At 33.0% G+C, this 10,942-nt stretch overlaps 1 pseudogene; it reads right to left on the bottom strand.

The window, feature by feature from the left end:
* Positions 1-4,268: 4,268 nt before the first annotated feature.
* LOC112765894 (probable isoaspartyl peptidase/L-asparaginase 3) lies at positions 4,269-9,737 on the bottom strand (annotated as a pseudogene).
* Positions 9,738-10,942: the final 1,205 nt, after the last annotated feature.

A 10,942-nucleotide genomic window follows, 5' to 3' on the forward strand; every position in this document is an offset into this window, starting at 1 on the left:
CTCTTTCTCTCTCCAAACCCCACTCTTCACTCTTTAAACCCCACTCTGGCCCCTTCTTCCTCAATACTCGCTCCCTCACCATCCACTCCGCCCTTCACGCCGACAAAGCCACCCTCTTCTCCCTCCCCACCACCTCTGACCCCATTAAGGACACCCTCCTCACTCTCATGCTTTCCAACCACTCTTCCTTCATCCTCACCTTCTCCACCTCCCCTTCGTCTTCCGCACTCCAAATCTGGGATGGTACTTCTCAACCATCTCTTCATACCGGTCAACCAAGCCAGCCCAGTAACCGTGCAAGTAGTAAGAATTCTCAAGGAAAACAACATCATCATCGTCCCCCTCGTCTTCATCTATCTCTTCCCCAGACTCATTCTCCTCTTCATCAATTATGGAAAAAAAAAATTCAAACTTTGAAAAAAATCAGGCACTCCACAAATCAGTAACACAAAAAATCAAAGTGAAGGAGAAAAGGACCCGCGATTGAAGAACGCAGATATGAACGTGTTGGTAATATTTATTTCTCAAATAAACATTCTAATTTTTAATAGCATCTCTCTCTTTCTCTGAATACAATTATTCAATTAAGCTAAGCAAATGAAGCACCCATCATTGTACAGAAGAGAGAGAGAACAAAAACAACATAGAGACAGAAGACATGTCTGCTTTTGATACCTACAGCGTCGACTCCGATCACCACCAAAACCACGCCGACGAAGACAACTTCTCCGGATACGGCGGCTACTCCAACTTTTCCGGCGACAATGCCCCGTCGTCGACCACACTTCTCCGTCTGCTTCACTAGACATCTTCGGGTTCAGCGATCTGGATCCAAGCTACTCCCAGTCTCCCTTCGAACTGGTGCATGTAGCAGAAAATGGTAACGACAACGGCTACCACGATGACAGCGTTTTTGTCTCAGACGAACCAGTGCTTCCAGCGCCTACAGAGATGGGATCAGAGGAAGGTTACGCCCTTCGTGAGTGGCGCCAGTGAAAAGTGAGAAATGATGAAAAATTTTGGGAATTTGAAAGATTCAAAAAACCTTAATAAGGATGAGGTTGTTGATGTTGAGGATGAGAGGAGAAAGAGGCTCTTGAGGAAGAGGCAGAAACGTCGAGAAGGGAGAACGGTGGGTCGATGATGTTGATGGCTGTGGTGGTAGCAAGAAATGAGAGCGGTGGTAGGGACAGAGAGTTTGGAATTGGGGAAGAGAAGATGGGGAATAAAATTATAAATTAAAATTAGATTATATTTAAAGGGTTTGGGGGTTTGGAGTGCCACGTAGGATCGGATTCCCGCGAACCAAACTCAATCCAAGTCAGGGTATTTTTGTCACACGGAAAGCATCTATCATGGGTATAACTTTAGTTTCAGGCTATCATGGGTACAAATGTCAGCGTTTTCATCTCTCATAAATACAAATGGTCATTTATTCATACTTAGATTTAAGAAATTTTACATTGTTTAAGAATATATATGGTTAAAAAGATTTCACAAATATCCTTCATTTATTAGATAATTTTTGAAATTCAGTTAAATTGGCCCACTCTTAGGATGTCTTTGTCTTTTTTAATTCTTTGTATTAGGTTATATTATATTAATCAAATTTTTAGTAATAATTGCAGATATTGCAGTATAGTTCAAACCAAATAGAACTACAACATTATAATCTCTCTCTCTCTCTCGAAATTAATTGTCTCTTTATTTTTTTGGATCTATTAAAAAATTGATATATGTACATGTTTTATAATTTTTCAATAAAAAATAAATAAAATCCTCTAATTTGATAAAAAAAAAAAAAGAATATTACATAAATTATAAAAGAAGACGCTTTGTCATGTAAAATTGTCACTGTTTCCGAAGAAGTGGTTGCAGTTTGGTACAGCCTAAGACAAAAAGAAGTATAGAAGCACATTCTTAGGCTTTCCTTTTTGGTTGTGATCTTCAGTTCTTGATTGGGAGCAGAGGATAATGCTAGGTAACCAATAACTATTTTGAATAAAATGAATAATTACCAATTAAATTAAAATACATTATACTTCCAAATTATCCACCTAAATCTTAATATTAGAATAACCATCCACACACTTAGTAAAATAAACATCCGATATATCTATTGTTCATATTGTTTAGTATTTTCATTGTTTACCTATACTTTTCCGAAGACTAATGGCAATACATGCATGCTGCGCCGAAAACATGGTTGCTCTAAATTTCTTTGTTTTTGACTACTTTCATATTTTACATACAGATATAATCTTTCTGCATTTTCATTTGGTCTTTTGATTTAGGCACCTATTGAACTTTCTTAGAGATTTGATTTTGATTGATTTCTTTTCATGCAGATTTCATTTTTCATTATTATTCTTCGGGTGACACACAAAAAACATGATTCATTGGAGAAAACAGATACTTCTCTCAAGTTTTCAGCTGATTATTAATATATTCTGCCCCTTCACAAAGATATCTTCGTGGAAAATTATGGCGGTTTATAGGGGTAGCTTCATGGAAGTCCATTATATTTTTAAATGTTTTGTTTTATGTAAATCATAAAAAAATGAATATTGGACTATTAATTCATTTGATTAGATTAATTCTATTTATTTATTAATTTATTTATTTTAATTTCATCAATTACAAATTGAATAAATTCAAATATATTGAGGACAAATGTTACAATTAAATCATAATACAAAAATACTATGTGCATACAGAAAATCAACTACTATATAATTGCATGTGAATATATGTATTATTTAAATTATTTTTAATGTATATTTTATATTTTATTATATATTTTTTATAAATAATTAATTTGATAATTATTTTTTTTTTCACATCCAACATAATTGATTATAATAATATATAGACGCACTTTTTTTCATCCAAAGGCAAAAAGTGGTTGGTGATAGCAGCCATATGACACAGTTTTAAGCAATTTTTCCTTGCAATTGTCTGGCATCCAAATTATGGAGCATCTGCTCATATGTTATACCTAATCAATAATCATCATACTTGTTCAATTTTATTTTATAGTTGGGGGGAAAATTCATTGATTTTGTTTTTTATCAAGGGAATATATAATTTTACGATTTTGTCAAAGAATCATCTATTTTTTCTAACAATTAGTCAATAAAGTAATGAATAAGTAAATATTAAAGAAAAAAATAGAAAAAGGAACATGTTAGCTGATTATTAGCTAAAAAAATTTAATTTTCAATCTTTTCTTATAATTTTGCATGAAAGGTTATGCAAAAATCAGAAAATTTTTCATAAAAAATATTTTTCAAAACAAATAAAAATATATAAAAAAATATTATATGTATACTAAAAATCAGACACTAAATTAATTACTATATATATATATATATTGTTTTTATCTATAATGAATGGTTATTAAAAATTTTTTAATAAAATTTGTTTAGTTTAATTTGACTAGATTGGTTAAAATTATTTAAGATATATGAAATTATAATTTAAAATTAAACATTAATTAATTTAAAGTAATAAAAATACTAAAGCACATTGATTTTGAAAGTGGAGTGCAAAGCCTTAAATATTGCAATATTTAGCGTGAGATTAATGGTGTCAATCTATTCCTACTAAGTAGTTGATACCAACGATAACACTACAAATAATCTACAGTATATGTACATTTTATGGTTTCAACTTGAATAAATTATTATTTTTATCCATAAAAAAATAAAAAATTAACAAAATTATCCATAAAAGAATTATCTATAAAGAAACTTTTGTTTCTTCAAAGTATCCAATTGTTAATTGTCTCCGTCAGCTTCGCCCTCAGGCTGCCACTGCCTCAACAACCTTCCGACCTACACTATCAGTGTCCAATGCACCACTCAAAGCTTGTGGTGGTTACTGGTTAGTTTAGTTTACTCTCAAATTATCCTCAAACTTGCAAGATCCTCTCAATCGAAGTCTCATGGCTTATGCACAAGTTAATGATTGATATTAATATGTTGGTAAAAACTCGTGTATATTTGTCTTCATGTGAAGTTGAAGTTGAAAACTGTTAAATAATTTGATAAGTTTGGCTAAATATGAAGATCTTCGTAAAGATTTTCATCTATCAACTTCATTTAATGGCCCTCAACTATGAACTTCACATGAAAACAACTGTTTCAGCTAATATGTTATCTTGTGAGAAGTTACAGCGGGAAATTGATGGTGGCTTCTTCACAATGAACATTTGCAGCTATCCTCCTTACTATTAAACGTGTGAAATTACGAAATTACACACGTGGTAAACTTCAAAATCAAGTATTTTTATACTTTATAATAGTTATTTGCAATTCGCTCCTGGCGTATCGCATATTTGCATAATAGTCCCACATCTAAGTAAAACACCAAATTCTCTAACATTCCCGATATTTCACACTTTAGAGTCCCCAATTTACTAACTAACCTTAACATTTGTAAGGCTAATTTATTGAATAGTGTTCTACCTTTCAGGGTAGCACAGTAAAGACTTGCACATCTTTCATTGCAGGGCTCCTCACTGAGTATTGAAATGTCCATCCATGGCAAGCTCCGGTGTTCCCCCTTTTTGTTAACAGCAACAATGGCTCCCATAAAATCTGGAAACTTTCTTGCTACTCCCCCTATTGCATCTTTCGCAGCAAGTTCCGGATTCATTCCCAACCTCATGCTTTCAACAACTTGATAACTGAAATTGAATATGGTTGTTGTTAATCTTGATATTTGTAAAAGAAAACACACTAAGAGGAAACACATACAAACTAGAAATTAAAGCTGTAACTACACAAGGACGATGACTACTATGACAACAACAAAGCCTTGTGTCACTACGAGGGGTTAGATATATGAATCAAACCCCGGCAAATTGCCCTATAAATCTGTGTGTAAACCATACTATAGAATTACCAACACAGTAGTGTCTATTTTCAGTTCAAGCTGTATGGAAGTGGGGAAAAGGGTTTCCATTTACATTTCCAGATGATGGATTAGGTGTGTTCACCATAATGGTAAATTCTCAAGATTAACAAATTTTAACAAAGTTGTCAAAAACGTGTAACAATAACTAAGTCTTGCTCTATTAAATGGAGTCAGCTATATCGATCAAACGACACTGCAATACCCTATCATAATCATCATCAGTGTTTAAACCATTTATTTTTAGATCTCTTTTAATAATTTCCTCATTACATGACATACCTTCTCTGAATATATTCATACCATGTAAGATATGATTCTATCACCTTTTCAATAGTTGACACTGCAAGACACTCTCTGATGCAATCTTTCCTAATCCTAGCTAATCTTGTGTGACTACTCGTCCATCTAAGCATCCTAGGCTTCGTAACATTAAGGTTATGTTTATGTAATCACATGGTTAATATCATGGAGATGAAGTTGCTTATCATAACATATGCAATCATGAATGACGACTTGCTTCCACGTAATGTTCACTGTCATAGTGTCATGGAAATCATTCTGGTGGCCAGAAGTACCATGTTATACCTTAACTTCAATTATACTGTTTCTACGTCCTAGTTTCTAAGCTTCTACTGCAAGGAGTTCGAATTTCAAGATCAGGTACAAACAACTACAAAGTACAGAGGCAAGTGTTTTATCAAAGAAAAGGGTGCTATGAAAGAGTCCAGCAGAGTCAGGCCTAGATATAGTTCTAAATTCCCTCAATACTCTGTTCATTCTCTTCTTACTTTCACTTATTTTAACGGGCTAGGAAAGTGTGCTGTAAAAGAATTCAACAGAGTCTCGCCTTTATAAAGTTTCCAAATACCAACAAACTCTTGTCTCCATAAAGTTTCCATATAACGTAACCTGTTTTATGAGGAAACCAACTTTTTATGAACCAGTAATCTGCCAACAGAATAGTGGATGAATAAGGATTAAGGGGAGATGAGAGAAATTTAAAGGGAAAGAAAAATGTTGGCTCATTGTGGCTAGAAAAAGTTGGTTTCCAATATTTCCCTTAAACAAAATTAGCAATTCAATGACGATTATTGAATATGGTTGTGTATTAAAGGTTGATAAGGAAATGGAGGCAAGAATATATATAAGGAACTTCAACAGAGACTCTCGAAAACACTCAATTTGAGTCTTTATAAAGAAATCTGTTATTTGTACTGACTTTTACTTTATACACAGAGCAAACAAACATTTCTCTACCATTGGATGGGTGTGGGACCAATTTCATGTGAACTTGATGACCCATGACTTCCATTCAATGGTAAAGACGTGAATATCAGCTCAGTATGCGGGGCAAGAAAGTATAGAAAACATTTATCCTCTATAAATACTAACTTTTTCTGCAGATCAAAATGGTTCTAGAGTACAGAATTGAATAACACATTTTTTATTCTTTTCCAGCTTGTCTCTCTATCATTGCTATGTTCTTTTCTTACGCTTCTCTGAACTAGTATTATCAGAATGGCACTACATTGTTGCATTTCAGAATCAAGCCAATTTGTTACATATCTCTGTGCCTTCAATTTATATTGGAAAGATCAGACATTGCTCTCTACATGAATAGACCAAATTTCGTCAGGAGCAACACTTCTGATTTTACTGCTGAATGTTTAAAAATAAAATAAAACTAAAGGCAACTCAAATTAGATATTGATCTACACCAGTTAAAAACTATGGAGTTTGGAGCAGTATGGTACCATGGAAGGAAGCGCATCATGATGTCACCATCCCCAGTTGCACAGCATGCACCAACTTCTTCATTAGCATATGCAGACGATCCAACTATCGGACCGTCACCTACCCTGTAAGCAAATAATAAAATAAAAAGAAACTTCAGTATAATAAGAGTCCAGATAACAGATTAAGTTTTGCAAATATGAGAGTTAGTATGCACTTCTTACAACAGAAAACATATAAATAAATCACAAGTGCATCTTACAAAAGGAAGACAAAAATTGGCTAAAAAAGAAAGAAAACCAGTCATTGAAGAAATGAAAAGATATGCCTGCTTAAATTTTTGGCTTTGACAAGCATACCTGCCAGGAATCTTGAACATCGCCCCATTAGTCGATGTGCCAACAGCAGTATGTCCCATCTATGCCAAATAAAAAGTTATTTGCATCGGCGATATGAGATATAAAAGTGATAAACTTTTATGTTATTTCTTATGAAAATCTTACTCTATCAATAACGGCCATTGATATAGTATCATGGATCCGATGACCAAGATCAAGAAATCTTAAATCAGTAGTTTGCATCGGATAAGTCTTCAAGCACGTTTCGTCGGTATGCTCCAGGTAACTTGTCGGGCGATAAGGACCACAGCTGTTTTCAGGTAAGACATTCTTCCAGAAATTGGGTTGGCAGTTATTAGCTTTCCATTTAGCCCACTTCTCTATAGATTCTGATGAACTCAGGTTTGTGGGTCCTGGAAGACCCATTGATATCGCAAATGACGATGCTTTCTCTCCTACCAGCAATGTGTGCTCAGTATGTTGCATTACTAACCTAGCAGCCTTGATTCCATCCTTTACATATCTCATGGCACCGACAGCTCCTACTTCCATAGTCGCCTATGTATCTCCTTAGAGGAAGATTGGACCAAAAGTCATGCCGATACACAAAAATGTATCACAAGAAAGAGAAAATACTAATAAATTCAATTACTATAGAACATGGTAATTGGTCGTTACCCCATCCATGACCAGAGCATCAATTGTAGTTTCTCCATTCTCGTCTGGACTTCCACCCGGACCAACTTTTTGGAACAAGATATGCAGAAGGCAGGGAAAAAAAATTCCAGAAGAGAAAATCTCAGTATAGAGAACAGCATTGAAATCTATTCTTCCCCTTCCATATATGACAAAATTGAAAAAAAAATTTAATAAATCCCCAACTAAACAAGCTTTATCATCGATATGAAATCCTCCAATGAAATTGAATAGTTATTATATCAAGCAGAAAAACACACAGATTGTGTGCAATGCTAAACAATCTAACAAACTGGTTGTTTGAAGCAATCTAAATGATATTCTACGATGAAGCAAAAAGAGAAGCAAGTTGTTTATAGTGCACTCTATGAAACCTCTTAGGTAAAGTATTATTATAATCAAACACTCAATAAGAGTTGAAAAACATGTTAATCAAAATAAATTCGATACACAATGACTCAAATATGATGAAGAACAATCAGTAGCCCAACCAAGCAATTAACCAAGAGGAAAAAGAAAACGTGTTACTTATTAAAAAAATCCAAGTTATCTTCGAAATAGTTTCAGTTTGCACCTGTTCCATCACATCTCAGTTCCTCACAAGTTGAGCAACCCTCAACCACAGAATCCACAGCTGTTGAACCACCATCAGCAACCTTCCAAGCAGCTCTAACGGCCTCAACAAATGGCCAAGTACTCACAACCAGCGGGTAGTGCTCCACTTCCACAGTTTCATGTCCCAGCACCTAGTGGAAATAATGCCAGACATCAAAGAAAAAATTAAAATAAATAAGAGGGTTTACTGATAAATGAGAAATCTAGCTAGGAAACTGATCAATGTTGGTGAATTCAAGTATTGAGTTTAGAGTATTTTCACTTTCACTCCAATGAAGAGGACAAAAGCAAGGTAAAGGAAGTTGCAAACAATGAGAGAATAGTTTGTTGTTCTATACCATAGACAGTAAAAAGAGGAACAACATGAATTTGAAGAGTGGGGTGCTTTTGGATCGCAGCGAATCCTGGAAGAGGGCCCTTGTAGGCATAGCCATGGAGACAACTTCTATGGCTCTTGAGGGGAAGGCTACCAGAACTCTAAATTAAGAAAGCATGTGCATCTCAGTAAGTCAAAAATCATAAAAAGAAGAAAAAAGAAGCGAAGTCATACTTAGGAATGGCAACGGATTCACAATAGTAAAATCATCATTTTGACCTTCCAAAGATTAGTTCCCAAAAAATAGTCCTTCACATATTCATTACCCAATTCTGCTTGACAAATCCACCCAAAGTAAGGACTATTTTGCCAATGAACTAATATTTAGAACGTCAATATGGCAGTTTATGCAAGATTAAAATCACACATTATAACTATGAACCTTTTGGGGATAAATAATAAATAATAATAACCAATTTGGGCTGGTCGAGTGGTTAGCTTAGCTCACTCGCCTGCTTACGCGGGCGAATCTCGCCTTGTGCATTGCTCAGCAAACCTTTAATGGAATTCCGATCTGCAAAAGATTAGTAGCAGGCCAAGGATACCGTGGGAAACCAAACAATAATAATAACAACAACAACAACAACAACAACAATAACAACAACAATTTCTTCTAACGAATCTTCGGAATTTCAAATGGAAGTTTACTTCAAGTTAAGGGGATAAATGGCTGAGTGAAACTCATGGAGATTGTTGGTCCAAGTTCTAAAGAGAAAAGCAAGGGGACCAACTCATGTGAGTGTGAGAAGCAAGAAGTGACTAAAGAGTTAATTATAATAGAAATTGAATCAATCACATACACAGTGATTCGGTGAAAGAAACAAAAACCATTCTCTTTTTTTATGAGCGAAGGAAAACAGAGAAGAAAAACAAGATTTGAAAGAGATCACATGGAAGCAGAAAGCAGTACTTACATGGAGGCAGACAGTGGTTGTGGACAGCGGAAGTGGCTGACGGCGGTGGCTGGCTGGGTTTCGGAACGGGAAAGGATCAGACAGTGGGGACTGGGGAGAATAAGTGAAAAATGTTTTTTAGAAAAAAAAATAATTATTTTAATTAATGTAATATTAGTATATTACATATACTTATAATTAAATTTTCAGCATATGAAAATTAAATTCTACCTATTAATCAGCCTTATAAAGTTATAATAGAAAAATAGCCAACTAACTTGAGCCAAAAGCCTGATATTTCACGAGTCATGATAATAAAAAAAATTGAAAAATATTATATATAACATTGTGTATATTTTTTAAGTGTTTTTTATTTGTAATAATAGAAATTATTGATAAGAAGTGAGAAAAAAAAAAGATTTATCTTATATATCATAAAAAATATATAAAAGAAATGTATATAAAAATGATATAAATGTTATTTTTTTAAAAAAAATAAGTAACTTTTTCCCATTAATCGTCTATGTGTTTTACTATTTTATATAAAACAAACTGAGTGATATTTAAATTTGTTTCTAACAATTGTGTATATAATAAATTAATTTCTAACTACAAAAATTAATAAATTGGTTCTTGATTTTTTAAAATATTAGACAAATTAATATCGGATAAAAATAAAAAAATAAATGTATCCTCAACATTTATTAAAAAGTGATAAATTAGTTTTTAATTTTTTAAAAAATATAATTCAAAGATTAAATTTTTTATATTTTAAATAATAATAAACTAATTTTTTAATATATTTTATTAAAAATTAATTTATCAGATCTAAAAAGTAATGAATATTTTTAATAGGGACTAATTTGTTTGATATAGAAAATTTTTTTGGTTGTTCTTTATTGGATACAAAATTCGTTACCCGCTAATATTAGAAAAAGAAAATTGAATGCGTTGGGCTCCCATAAAAACAAAAGAATTACAAGATAAACCATATTATACTTATTGACAAAAAAAAAAAAAATACATATTATACCTCAGCACGAAAAAATAAAAAATTAGAAACAACACCATATTATTTATTATTGAATGCATTTAATTCAATCCGACAAGTTAAATAATATAAGTGGAGTTAATCAAGCTCTTATAAAGACTAACTAGACCACATCTCATGCGATGCTATACTCTAATAATAATAAACTCTTAATCTAGTTCCTAACTAATAAAATAGGCAGCAGGACAAGTCATCATTCAAAAATTTAAAATCATAAATTTGTCCTTCAAAGTTAAAAATAGGATAATAGATTAATTAATTAATCCTTCCAGAGTTTTGATCCATACAAATTTCATACGCAACGAAGGGAGTATATTAA

This window comes from Arachis hypogaea, chromosome 17 (genome assembly GCF_003086295.3).
Source record: "Arachis hypogaea cultivar Tifrunner chromosome 17, arahy.Tifrunner.gnm2.J5K5, whole genome shotgun sequence".
NCBI lineage: Eukaryota > Viridiplantae > Streptophyta > Magnoliopsida > Fabales > Fabaceae > Arachis > Arachis hypogaea.